This window comes from Bombina bombina, chromosome 8 (assembly GCF_027579735.1).
Source record: "Bombina bombina isolate aBomBom1 chromosome 8, aBomBom1.pri, whole genome shotgun sequence".
Lineage (NCBI taxonomy): Eukaryota > Metazoa > Chordata > Amphibia > Anura > Bombinatoridae > Bombina > Bombina bombina.
In genome coordinates this window covers 3567304-3581072 of record NC_069506.1, presented here as the reverse complement: position 1 = coordinate 3581072, position 13769 = coordinate 3567304, and the positions used below count along the sequence as shown (strand labels likewise).

The following is a 13769-nucleotide window of genomic DNA, read 5'->3' as shown; positions in this document are numbered from 1 at the left end:
AGCTAGATACATAGGGCTTCATGTGAGAGATAGACACATAGGGCTTCATGTGAGAGCTAGACACATAGGGCTTCATGTGAGGGCTAGACACATAGGGCTTCATGTGAGAGGTAGACACATAGGGCTTCATGTGAGAGCTAGACACATAGGGCTTCATGTGAGAGCTAGACACATAGGGCTTCATGTAAGAGATAGACACATAGGGCTTCATGTGAGAACAAGACACATAGGGCTTCATGTGAGAGCTAGACACATAGGGCTTCATGTGAGAGCTAGACACATAGGGCTTCATGTGAGAGCTAGACACATAGGGCTTCATGTGAGAGCTAGACACATAGAGCTTCATGTGAGAGCTAGACACATAGGGCTTCATGTGAGAGCTAGACACATAGGGCTTCATGTGAGAGCTAGACACATAGGGCTTCATGTGAGAGCTAGACACATAGGGCTTCATGTGAGAGCTAGACACATAGGGCTTCATGTGAGAGGTAGACACATAGGGCTTCATGTGAGAGGTAGACACATCGGGCTTCATGTGAGAGCTAGACACATAGGGCTTCATGTGAGAGCTAGACACATAGGGCTTCATGTGAGAGCTAGACACATAGGGCTTCATGTGAGAGCTAGACACATAGGGCTTCATGTGAGAGCTAGACACATAGGGCTTCATGTGAGAGATAGACACATAGGGCTTCATGTGAGAACTAGACACATAGGGCTTCATGTGAGAGGTAGACACATAGGGCTTCATGTGAGAACTAGACACATAGGGCTTCATGTGAGAGGTAGACACATAGGGCTTCATGTGAGAGCTAGACACCTAGGGCTTCATGTGAGAGCTAGACACATAGGGCTTCATGTGAGAGCTAGACACATCGGGCTTCATGTGAGGGCTAGACACATAGGGCTTCATGTGAGAGCTAGACACATAGGGCTTCATGTGAGGGCTAGACACATAGGGCTTCATGTGAGAGCTAGACACATCGGGCTTCATGTGAGGGCTAGACACATAGGGCTTCATGTGAGAGCTAGACACATAGGGCTTCATTTGAGGGCTAGACACATAGGGCTTCATGTGAGAGCTAGACACATCGGGCTTCATGTGAAGGCTAGACACATAGGGCTTCATGTGAGAGCTAGACACATAGGGCTTCATGTGAGAGCTAGACACATAGGGCTTCATGTGAGAGCTAGACACATCGGGCTTCATGTGAGGGCTAGACACATAGGGCTTCATGTGAGAGCTAGACACATAGGGCTTCATGTGAGAGCTAGACACATCGGGCTTCATGTGAGGGCTAGACACATCGGGCTTCATGTGAGGGCTAGACACATAGGGCTTCATGTGAGAACTAGACACATAGGGCTTCATGTGAGGGCTAGACACATAGGGCTTCACGTGAGAACTAGACACATCAGACTTCATGTGAGAGCTAGACACATAGGGCTTCATGTGAGGGCTAGACACATAGGGCTTCATGTGAGGGCTAGACACATAGGGCTTCATGTGAGAGCTAGACACATCAGACTTCATGTGAGAGCTAGACACATAGGGCTTCATGTGAGGGCTAAACACATAGGGCTTCATGTGAGGGCTAGACACATAGGGCTTCATGTGAGAGCTAGACACATAGGGCTTCATGTGAGAGCTAGACACATAGGGCTTCATGTGAGAGCTAGACACATAGGGCTTCATGTAAGAGCTAGACACATAGGGCTTCATGTGAGAGCTAGACACATCGGGCTTCATGTGAGGGCTAGACACATCGGGCTTCATGTGAGGGCTAGACACATAGGGCTTCATGTGAGAACTAGACACATAGGGCTTCATGTGAGGGCTAGACACATAGGGCTTCACGTGAGAACTAGACACATCAGACTTCATGTGAGAGCTAGACACATAGGGCTTCATGTGAGGGCTAGACACATAGGGCTTCATGTGAGGGCTAGACACATAGGGCTTCATGTGAGAGCTAGACACATCAGACTTCATGTGAGAGCTAGACACATAGGGCTTCATGTGAGGGCTAGACACATAGGGCTTCATGTGAGGGCTAGACACATAGGGCTTCATGTGAGAGCTAGACACATAGGGCTTCATGTGAGAGCTAGACACATAGGGCTTCATGTGAGAGCTAGACACATCAGACTTCATGTGAGAGCTAGACACATAGGGCTTCATGTGAGGGCTAGACACATAGGGCTTCATGTGAGGGCTAGACACATAGGGCTTCATGTGAGAGCTAGACACATCGGGCTTCATGTGAGAGCTAGACACATAGGGCTTCATGTGAGAGCTAGACACATAGGGCTTCATGTGAGAGCTAGACACATAGGGCTTCATGTGAGAACTAGACACATCGGGCTTCATGTGAGGGCTAGACACATCGGGCTTCATGTGAGGGCTAGACACATAGGGCTTCATGTGAGAGCTAGACACATCGGGCTTCATGTGGGGGCTAGCCAGTGACACATAGGGCTTCATGTGAGGGCAAGCCAGTGACACATAGGAGAATCCAGTAGATATAGAGAATTTTCAGGTTTCAAAGTGAAAAGAATAAAATGTGCTGAGAGGACTAAGTCACACAAAGCAACATGTGACAAATTGTGGAATTACAGCAGAAACAAGAACCTCAGCTAGATTCTCAGAAACAATATGATGTGACAGGAAAGACATAACAACTGTAGCCTGGTGAGAATGGAATAAGCTCAGTAACAGTAGATTGCAAGTTTTGTGTTCGTGTTTAAAAGGCTGAAAAAATGGCCATTTCAGCATTGAGTCTTGTTGGTATAAGCCTTTTAGCCTGTATCGCAACATCAGTCCTGCACTCGAAAAAAATGACGTTTTTGCATGGGATTCCCATAGCGCAGCCATTACAAGCTTTGTGGTGAGGCTAAAAAGCTTGCGTTACACCCTATAACGACAAGATCCGTAACGCCATCTGAGAGCAGTAGCTATGAGGTTTACAAAACAAAACTGTTACATAAAACTCATAACTAAAGTGTTACAAAGTACACTAACACCCATGAACTACCTAATAACCCCTAAACCGAGGCCCTCCCACATTGCAAATACTATATTAAAGTTATTAACCCCTAATCTGCCGCTCCCAACATCGCCGCCACTAATAAAAATTAATCCCTATTCCGCCGCTCCCCGACATTGTCCCCACTATACTAAAGTTACTAAAGTTATTAACCCCTATTCCCCCACACCCCAACATTGCCCACACTATAATAAATATATTAACCCCTATTCCGCCACTCCTCGACATCGCCGCCACTAAATAAAGTTATTAACCCCTAAACCTTTGGCCTCCCACATCACTACCACTAAATAAACCTATTAACCTCTAAACCGCCAGCCCCCACATTGCCAAAAACTAAATTAAACTATTAACCCCCAAACCTAACAACCCCCTAACTTTAAATTAAAAATTACAAGATTCCTATCTTAAAATAAATAAAAACTTACCTGTGAAATTAAAAAAAACTAAGTTTAATAAATTAATTAAAATAACTACAAATTAAATTAATTAAATTACACATTAAAAAACCCAACCCTACTAAAAAAATTAAATCTACAGTTAAAAAAAATAAAAAAGATAAATAACAAAAAGTAAAAAATACTGAATTACAAAAAATAACAAACGAAATTATCCAAAATAAAAAAATTACACCTAATCTAATAGCCCTATCAAAATAAAAAAGCCCCCCCAAAATACAAACACCCCCTAGCCTACAATAAACTACCAATAGCCCTTAAAGGGGCCTTTTGTAGGACATTGCCCTAAAGAAATCAGCTCTTTTTCTAAAAAACCTAAGCTACCCATTGCCCTGAAAAGGGCATTTGTATGGGCATTGCCCTTTAAAGGGCATTCAGCTCTTTTTCTTGCCCTTAAAAGGGCATTCAGCTCTTTTAAGAAATGCCCAAACCCTAATCTAAAAAAAAAAAAACTCACCCCAAAAAACCTTAAAAAAAACCTAACACTAACCCCTCTTTAGGTACACACAGTTGCTGAAGTCCCGCTTGAACGATCTTCATCCCAGGGGTGTCACGCCACGCCGCTCTAGCTGTTGCTAGGGACGCAGCGTCTCCTTCCCTGCTCGTTGTCAGTGGGTGTGTCGGGTCTGGATGCGTGCGACACTGATGTAATCGCCGCACCCTCCTCTCTCTGATGCCAGTCCAGGTGCCCAAGTATAGGTGTTACTTTGTGTGCTCCTGGGTGTGATAGATTGTTATTGCTCTGATTGCCTTATTGTTGATGAACCCTGCCTGTCTGACTACTCTGCCTGTTAACCCATAAATTGCTGGATTGATACACTGTTGCTGAACTCTGCTTGTCTGACCACTCTGCCTGTTAACCCCTAAATTGCTGGATTGATATACTGCTGCGGACCTCTGCTTGTCTGACCACTCTGCTTGAGTAACCCCTATTGTTCTGGATTGCCTCTCTGTTGCCAAACCCTGCCTGCCTGACCATTCTAGTGGTTTACCTTTGGACTGCTTTACCGTTGCTAAACCCTGCCTGCCTGACCATTCTAGTGGTTTACCTTTGGACTGCTTTACCGTTGCTAAACCCTGCCTGCCTGACCATTATAGTGGTTTACCTTTGGACTGCTTTACCGTTGCTAAACTCTGCCTGCCTGACCCTTCTTGTGGTTTACCCCTGAACTGCCTTTCTCTGAATCCCTGCCTGTGGTGAGTGTCGCCTACCTCATCTTGCGAACTCTCTGCTCTGGGATAAGAAGACTACTGGCCGAGTTCGGTCTGATAGTGGAATATCCCACGAGCATTACAGGCGGCTCCATCTTCATCCATCGCGGGACCGGCATCTTCTTCATGTCTGCGGAGGCAGAGCGGTCGATGTGCGGAGGCGGAGGTCCAGGCGAAGGTCCAAGGTGGAGGTCCAGGCAGAGATCCAAGGCGGAGGTCCAGGTGGAGGTCCATTGATCTGACGTGGAGGTCTTCTTCATGTGATCGTCCGCTGCACACTGAGGATTGAAATGCAAGGTACCCCTTTTATACTGGGGGTACCATTGCATTCCTATTGGCTGAAAAATGTAAATCAGCCAATAGGAATTAGGGCTGCTAAAATCCTATTGGCTGTTCAAATCAGCCAATAGGATTTAAGCAGCTCTCATTGCTATTGGCTGATTCGAATCTCCACAGGGATGAAGAAGATGCTGGATGAAGCTGGAGCCACCTGGATAAAGATGGAGCCGCCGGGATGAAGATCGTTCAAGCGGGACTTCAGAAACTGTGAGTTCCTAAAGAGGGGTTAGTGTTAGTGATTTCTTTAGGGCAATGCCATACAAAAGGCCCTTTTAAGGGCTATTGGTAGTTTATTGTAGGCTAGGGGGTGTTTTTAATTTGGGGGGGGGCTTTTTTATTTTTATAGGGCTAATAGATTAACTTTATTTAGTGGCGGTGATGTCGGGGAGCGGCAGAATAGGGGTTAATATATTTATTATAGTGTGGGCAATGTTGGGGTGCGGGGGAATAGGGGTTAATAACTTTAGTATAGTGGCGACGATGTCGGGAAGCTGCGGAATAAGTTTTTTTTTTTTAAATAACTTTAATATAGTATTTGCAATGCGGGAGTGCCTCGTTTAGGGGTTAATAGGTAGTTTATGGGTGTTAGTGTACTTTGTAACACTTTAGTTATGAGTTTTATTTAACAGTTTTGTTGCGTAAAACTCATAACTACTGCTCTCAGATGGCGGTACGGATTGTGTCGTTATAGGGTGTAACGCAAGCTTTAAAGCCTCACCGCAAAACTCGTATCCCATGAAAAAGTATAATATTTTCAAGTGCGGGACTGACGTTGCGTTACTGGCTAAAATGCTTGCGGTAGAGCTATACCGACAAGACTCGTAATGGCTGCATTGCTGTTTTTACGCTGAAATGGCCATTTTTTCATCGTTAAAACACTAACACAACACTTGTAATCTACCTGTATATTATCAAACGTTAAAAATGGTTTTATTCTTTAGTTATCCAACACATTGCAATTAAACTGGTGCTTCAGTGTAACTGACTAATTTAAAATTGAATTTTATTTAAAAATGGCCTGCAGAAAAACTTTCACTAAAAAAATCTCATCACAGAAAGTAAAAAAAAATTCTGCCTCTGGGCTGATGAGTAATTGAGACATTGAGTTCTATGCTGTGGGCTACCCAGCTCACATCTGAAGCTCTACAGTAGAAAGGGTTGTCAAGAACATGTCAGCAAACTCATGTGGAGCAAAGCTTAAATAATCCTGGATCACAATGTCTAACGTTATTGCTGTTGACTCCTTCTGGTACATAATTTTGTGTTTCTAGTTCTCTCATTGCTTATTGTTTTATACAGTTACCTGGTAAAGTCGTACAAGTTTAACTGAATCACATAAATGAAGAATGTGTAGAGGTGAAATCTGCCTCTTGATGAAAATAACTGACAACATCAACAATAAGTTAAAAGAAAATGAGCCCCAGCTCGTTAGTATATTGTGTTACACACAGCAGCTTTATGCAAGTTGTTCCTTCACATCTTGTGTAGGATTCCAGTGACCCACACTATTATTCTGCTCTCTAAACCTTCCCTGTCACAATGAATGTCCATAAGACATGTAAAGAAAAACAACAAAGCAATTCTGAAAGGGAATTAAAAGTATAAAGACCATGAATGTATAATAGCAACAAGCTTATAATGTCAGATATAAGCACAGTGAATATCTATAGATAACTGCACTGAAAGTTACTAGAAAAAGTGACATCTCTGCTCACTGAGTGTAAAATATAATACATTGCAAATCCCCTAATGTCAGCAAATACCAACAAGTAATGTAGATTAGTCTGAAATGTAAGTGTCCTACTAATAACGCTGTAGTGAAACGTGTTTACATAAGAATTGTATGTGAAATAAAAGCGTTTACAGCATTCTTTCATTTATTTCTTTTCCCCCTTTCTCTGTAACTTTCAATGTAAAAATTCTTGATTTTACAAATGCCACAAGAATTTGAAGTGCACAGTGCAGAGATCACAAAACATGGCCGGTTACACCTCTGTCCCTCATCGGCCTCGGAAGATGAGCTAAGATTATGTCCAGGAACTGCAAAGCAGTGCAAGCTCACTAACAAGAATACAGTTTATGAGATGTTAAAACATTTATTTTGTATTCATCAAAGTGTTCAAATGTTTATATATATATATATTGTGCTTGTGACTACCGTCACTGGGGCCTCTAGATGGGACTGTGGGCCTCCTGCCCACTGATTATGGCCCGTGGAAGAGACCAGGGATTTCACCTTATTTCCTGGGTCAGGGCGCAGAAGGGAGTCAGGACTGGAGACCCTCTTACTGGCCAGGGGTGATTACTGGGGAGATGCGGCAGGCAGTACCCAGAACAGTGGCGCATCTGCAGGAACATTGTGCTGGACAGACCAGGCAGACACACCCTTCCCAACTGGGGTTATGGAACTCCTTCTGTGTATATTTTATATCTTGCCCTGGCTGGTTGTCTGGAGCTACATAATGCAGCATTTGCCCATGTTGTACCGTGCTGGATCTGCAGTGTAATGTACTTTATGTAGCCAGGGCTGTGGAACTGTTTCTGGGCATCTTGGTGGGCACTTACTGTGTACATGTTTCCCAGCCCATAGACAAGGGAGGCAGGGTGGGGGACTCCTTTAACTACTTATAAGACTTGTCTTTGCCTAACTGTTCATTAGATTAAAGATAAAAGTCTGAAGTCTCATGTTTCTGCTGGTTGTACATCCTGTCTTAAATATGCTTATATTCCCAGGAGGGGACTGTCCTCCTGGAGGGGGGATAAAGTGTGTGTTTCTTGTTTTAATAAACAGTTATCCTTTTGGTTTTACCTCAACCTGAGTCCTGTCTCTTGTTTGGGGTAAAGGTCTGGTATCATCTTTCTGTCTGCTGGATGGGTTTGGAGGGCAGGAGGCACCTTTTTGCACAGGTACCCAGTCGGGGTACCAGGTGGTCCGTCACAGTGCTTAAATGTGTTTTTTGTTCCTTACACTTTCAAATATGTAAATGTAAAACTAGACTATGTGTTCAGTCAGTTTCTGTGATATAAACTTATTAGATAATGAGGAAAGTGCTTTAAATGTCAATAAAATAAGGCAGAGAGCCAGACACAAAGAGCATCCAGCAAACAGGAACAAGCAGATTTGTGATTCAAAAAAGAGGCAACAGGGTTCATACACAAATGTCAGCAGGGATAAATATAGCCAGAGCACATACAGACTAAAAACACTGCATGTAACTGCATATTTAGAGAAAGCACCAAAAACACAGTATAACACCCCCTTACTTTGGAAAACCCTTTAAGATCTAAACTTTTTGCTTAAGTCAATTCACAAATTCAAAAACTCCAGAGTGTGCACATATTTTGCTTGAATCCAGTATCTATCTGCCACATGTGGAAATATTTATTAAGCTGCATTGAAAGTTTTTCAGGATTTGCGGTGCAGTATCGCCCCACTGAGCCTAAAACTGCCTATTTGTCAGATCAAAGGTGGTGAGGTAAATGCCCCATACTCACTCACTTATTGGGGTGATTAACAGGCCCTGTCTTTGTGCAACTGGTTGCATGAGAATAGGGGGTATTGAACAAGAGAGCTCCTTTACAATGTAGAATTTTGCATGCGATACTGCATTGCAAGAGGTGATTGCAAGTCAAATAAATTCTCTACTTGAATGTGTCCTCCTGCAATCTTGATAAATTTTCCTTATAGTATCCTTTACAATATGCACGGTATTACAATTGGCAACTTACTATTGTAACTGGAGAGAATCGATTACAAGCCACTGACTAACGGTGATACATGGAAATTTAGAGGTACCTTAGAAAAGACAGCAGGGCTATTTTATAAGAAACAGGAATCCCCTGAGAGAGTATATGGTATGGACCAATGGAGTATGGGCAAGGAGTCCCCATCTGGTTTTCTCCAAACACCCTCAGCAAGACTTCCCTAGGGTCATATCAAAAATACATACCGAAAGTGATGGGAACCAGACATGGATTCCTTGCCCAATGTGCTTAGAAGGCTATGGTTGCCCCTCCCTGAAGAGACCCAAAGGATGCTGAAACATTTGTCTGGGGTTACTATTTCCCTTGTTAAGAGTAGAATTGCCTGGTATTTAGGGGATGGACTGACCTTGCTAGGCAGGATCAGACTGATAACCTTGAGGAAGTTTCTCCTCTGTGAAAAACACAGTTGGGCAAAAAGAAGCTGCTCCCAGGTGGTAACTTAGCAACGAAAAACAGCCCAAAGGCTTTTTCTATGGCCGACAGCTTATTTCTCTTTCTGTATTTATTTGTATTTTGTCTCTGGGGAAAGTCTCCCTAAGGGTGAAACTAGACATGGATTCTTTCCCCAATGTGCTTAGAGGTATATGGATGCACCTCACTGACAAGCCCCAAAAGGCAATTGTAACATATGCCTGCTTGATATCACTGTCACTTTAAGACTGCATTCCCTGCTACTGACAATCATACTGTTTGGGGAGTATCTGGATTCAACTTACCTGCCAAATTAATTAATCATTCATGCACCTGATTTCCTCAGCCTCTTTTTAAATCATCTCAGGTCTAATGTGCATTGCATTAGCTTTGAAGTTTTGTTCCAGAACAACAGAGGTCTGTGACTGTTCCAGTATGGATTTTACCAGCATATTCAAACTACAGCCTTTCCTTTCAGCTAAGCTTAAAAACATCTAATCGCAAGTATCCATATAATTCCCATTTTGTTTCCTGGACACTGCTACTTAGCAAACCCTGAACTTATTCTAAATTACAAGTATGCATTTGGTTATATTCACTTTCTAATTGCTACAACAGCCTAATATTTAGAACTTTATAACTATTCACTACTACAAGTTGTCATAGCTGAAATATCCTCCTGCAAATATATTAATATATTCAGAATACTGCATCTATGTGTTCAGTTAAACAGCTTTCCTGTGATTCTCCAATATATGCACAAACAGTATTTAATGCCTTAAACTTGCAATTTGTCTATCACCTGTGCTGTTCTGCTTATTACTCTGGCATACAGCTCTAAATAATATTATGTACTGTGAACCTGCAGCAACTCTTTGCATCTATGAGTCACAATCTTCTACCAGTTTACTATGAAGCCTGAGCATCTTACATTTCTATATTTTACATTCATGAATCCTGCAGCTACTCCTATTAACTATAAGTCACAGTATCAATTTATGTTTCCATTGAAGCCAGAATATATTGTATACATATGTTTCACTCTCCATGAATTCTACAGTAACTTCTTGCAACTATGAATCACAGAATATCATCTATCCACGTCCAGGATACTCTTCCCCAGGTCAGGGGTCGGTGTCTCCAATTCCCTACCACTGCCCCGAGGGTCTATTTCCTGAGCGCATATACACCGGAACATTACAGCGATCATCTGGGGTTGCCATTTCCCTTGTACAGAGAAGAATTGCATGGGATTTTGGGACTGGACTAAACTTGTTGGGTGGGATCAGACTGATATACTTCAGGAAAGTTGTCTTTTCTAAACATTAATTTCAATTAAAAACATACACCTAGATTACGAGTTTTGCATTCCGGTTTTAAAGCTGAAAAAATGGCTATTTCAGCATAAAAACTATAATGCAGCCTTTACGAGTGTTATCGGTATAGCTATACCGCAAGTGTTTTAGCCTGTAATGCAACATCAGTCCCGCACTCAAAAAAATGACATTTTTGCGTGGGATTTCCATAGCGCTGGTATTACAGGTTGTGCGGTGAGGCTAAAATGCTTGTGTTCCAGCCTATACCGACACGATCCGGTCCGCTATCTGAGACCAGTAGTTATGAGTTTTGCGCAACAAAAATGTTACACAAAACTTATAACTAAAATGTTACAAAGTACACTAATACCCATAAACTGCCTATTAACCCCTATTCCGCCGCCCTCCCACATCAAAAACACTAAATTAAGGTTATTAACCCAATAATCTGCCGCTCCCGACATCGCTGCCACTAATAAAAGTTATTAACCCCTATTCCGCCACTCCCTGGCATCATCGCCACTATAATAAAGTTATTAACCCCTATTCCCCCGCACCCAACATCGCCCACACTATAATAAAGCTATTAACCCCTATTACGCCGCTCTCCCATATCGCCGCCACTAAATAAAGTTATTAACCCCCTAAACCTCTGGCCTCCCACATCACTGCCACTAAATTCAGCGCTGCGGAATCTGTTGGCGCTCTACAAATACCTGATAATAATAATAAACCTATTAACCCCTAAACCGCCAGCCCCCACATTGCCAAAAAACTAAATTAAACTATTAACCCCTAAACCTAACAACTCCCTAACTTTAAATTAAAATTACAATATCCCTATCTTAAAATAAATAAAAACTTGCCTGTGAAATAAAAAAAAAACTAAGTTTAAACTAACAATTAACCTAACATAACTATTAGACTAAAATTAAAATAACTTTCAATTAAATAAACTATATTACAAATTAAAAAGAACCTAACACTACTAAAAAAATTAATTCTAAAATTACAAAAAAATAACAAACACTAAATTACAAAAAATAACAAACGAAATTATCCAAAATGAAAACAATTACACCTAATCTAATAGCCCCATAAAAATAAAAAAGCCCCCCAAAATAAAAAAAACCCCTAGCCTACAATAAACTACCAATAGCCCTTAAAGGGGCCTTTTGTAGGGCTTTGCCCTAAAGAAATCATCTCTTTTCCCTGTAAAAAAAATACAAAGACCCCCCAACAGTAAAACCCACCACCTAACCAACACCGCAAAATAAAAAACTAACAAAAACCTAAGCTACTCATTGCCCTGAAAAGGGCATTTCTATGGGCATTGCCCTTAAAAGGGCATTTAGCTCTTTTGCATTGCCCTGAAAAGGGAATTTAGCTCTTTTTAGGAAAGTCCAAACACTAATCTAAAAAAAAAAAACACCCAAAAAAATGAAAAAACAAACAAACACTAACCCCCAACGATCCACTTACAGTTTTTGAAGTCCGGACATCCAGGCGGCGAGGTCTTCATCCATCCAGGCAACGTCTTCTATCTTCATCCAGACGGCACCATCTATCTTCATCCCAGTAGCTCTCATCCTATTGGCTGATTTGAACAGCCAATAGGATTTCAGTAGCTCTCATCCTATTGGCTGATTTGAATTTCAAAAATCAAATCAGCCAATAGGAATGCAAGAGACACCATTTTGAAAAGGCTTCCTTTGCATTGAAGATTCAGTGTTCGGCGGTGACCGTATGAAGAGGATGCTCTGCGCCGGATGTCTTGAAGGATGGACCCGCTCTGTGCCGCCGGGATGAAGATAAAAGATGCCGCCTGGATGACGATAGAAGACTCCATCTGGATGATGATAGATAGATGAAGATTTTTATACAGGGAAAAGAGCTGATTTCTTTAGGGCATTGCCCTAAAGAAATCAGCTCTTTTCCCTCTATAAGAAGTAAGGGCTATTGGTAGTTTATTGTAGGCTAGGTTTTTTTTTTTATTTTGGGGGGCTTTTTTATTTTTATAGGGCTATTAGATTAGGTGTAATTGTTTTTATTTTGGATAATTTCATTTGTTATTTTTTTGTAATTTAGTATTTTTTTTTTGTAATTTTAGAATTAATTTTTTTAGTAGTGTTAGGTTTTTTTCATGTGTAATTTAGTTTATTTAATTGATAGTTATTTTAATTTTAGTCTAAGGGGCTGTCAGGATTGTGCTTTAGGACTCTTCTATATTAGTGCTATCTAACCACTGTACCTTTAAACCACCTTTCCATCCACTTCCTGTTCCCTATAAAAGACCATCAGCCCTCTAGGTCATTGCTTGGTATTGAAAGTGTTACTCATTCCTAAGCTTACTCAGCAATCTACTCGTTGCTGTCTGATCTACTATCTTACCCTGCAATCCTGTGCTATCCGTTCAGCCTGTGTGCCTGTTACGCTAAACTGCTAGGAGCAGCTCCAGTTACTTTCATTCCGGCCGGATCTATTAGATCCATACGCGGTGACGTCACACGCCAACCAAACGGACCGACCGGCTTAACCTCTGCTGTCTGCCTCAAGGATCACCGCATACTGGATTTCTAGGACGCTCTGAACTTATCCTACTTGCCATCCGGCTTCTTACCAGGTACCTTCACTTTCTCTGGTAAATGCTGACCAGTGTCTAAATGACTTTTATTCCGGATACTCTCCCTGTTTCTTATGTCAGTCTGGTTGCTTGAACCAGTATATTGTTTCACAGTCTCCTATTTTGGGCTACCTAAATGTGTTATATTCCTGTGTCATTTTAATACAATTGCTGGCATCATCCCCACATTAGTTCTCTGTGATTAAGTTCTGTTTCACATATTTTATTTTTAATTTTGCTGCACTCTGGTTTCTAAGTTAAGGACCTTGCTGCAATTTTCAGTGACACCTCACATGTGGCAGACTCAGGGTCTCTTAAACTTAAATGAACCATAGATCAAATTGCTTAGTAGTTATTGTGGGACACACTTCGCTTAAAAGTAGCACATGTGTTTACCACTTACTCCTGAGCTACAAAACTCACTTTTTGAATCTCAGCAGCTGTGGTTTAACTATAGTACTCTCTTTGCTCTTTAGACATCTTTTGTTTGCCTGACAGGGGCCTATCTATCAATCTCTGTATGGAGCTTGTCTATGGGGAAAGCGTGCACAAGCACGTCAAATCAGCCCTTGGATTTTATGCGGTATGGAGCTCATCG

The 13769-nt window shown here is 41.8% G+C and overlaps 1 protein-coding gene across 1 annotated transcript in view; it reads right to left on the bottom strand.

The window, feature by feature from the left end:
* Positions 1-13769, bottom strand: part of POU2AF2 (POU class 2 homeobox associating factor 2) — a 101746-nt gene that overhangs the window by 74900 nt on the left and 13077 nt on the right. The window lies entirely within an intron of this gene.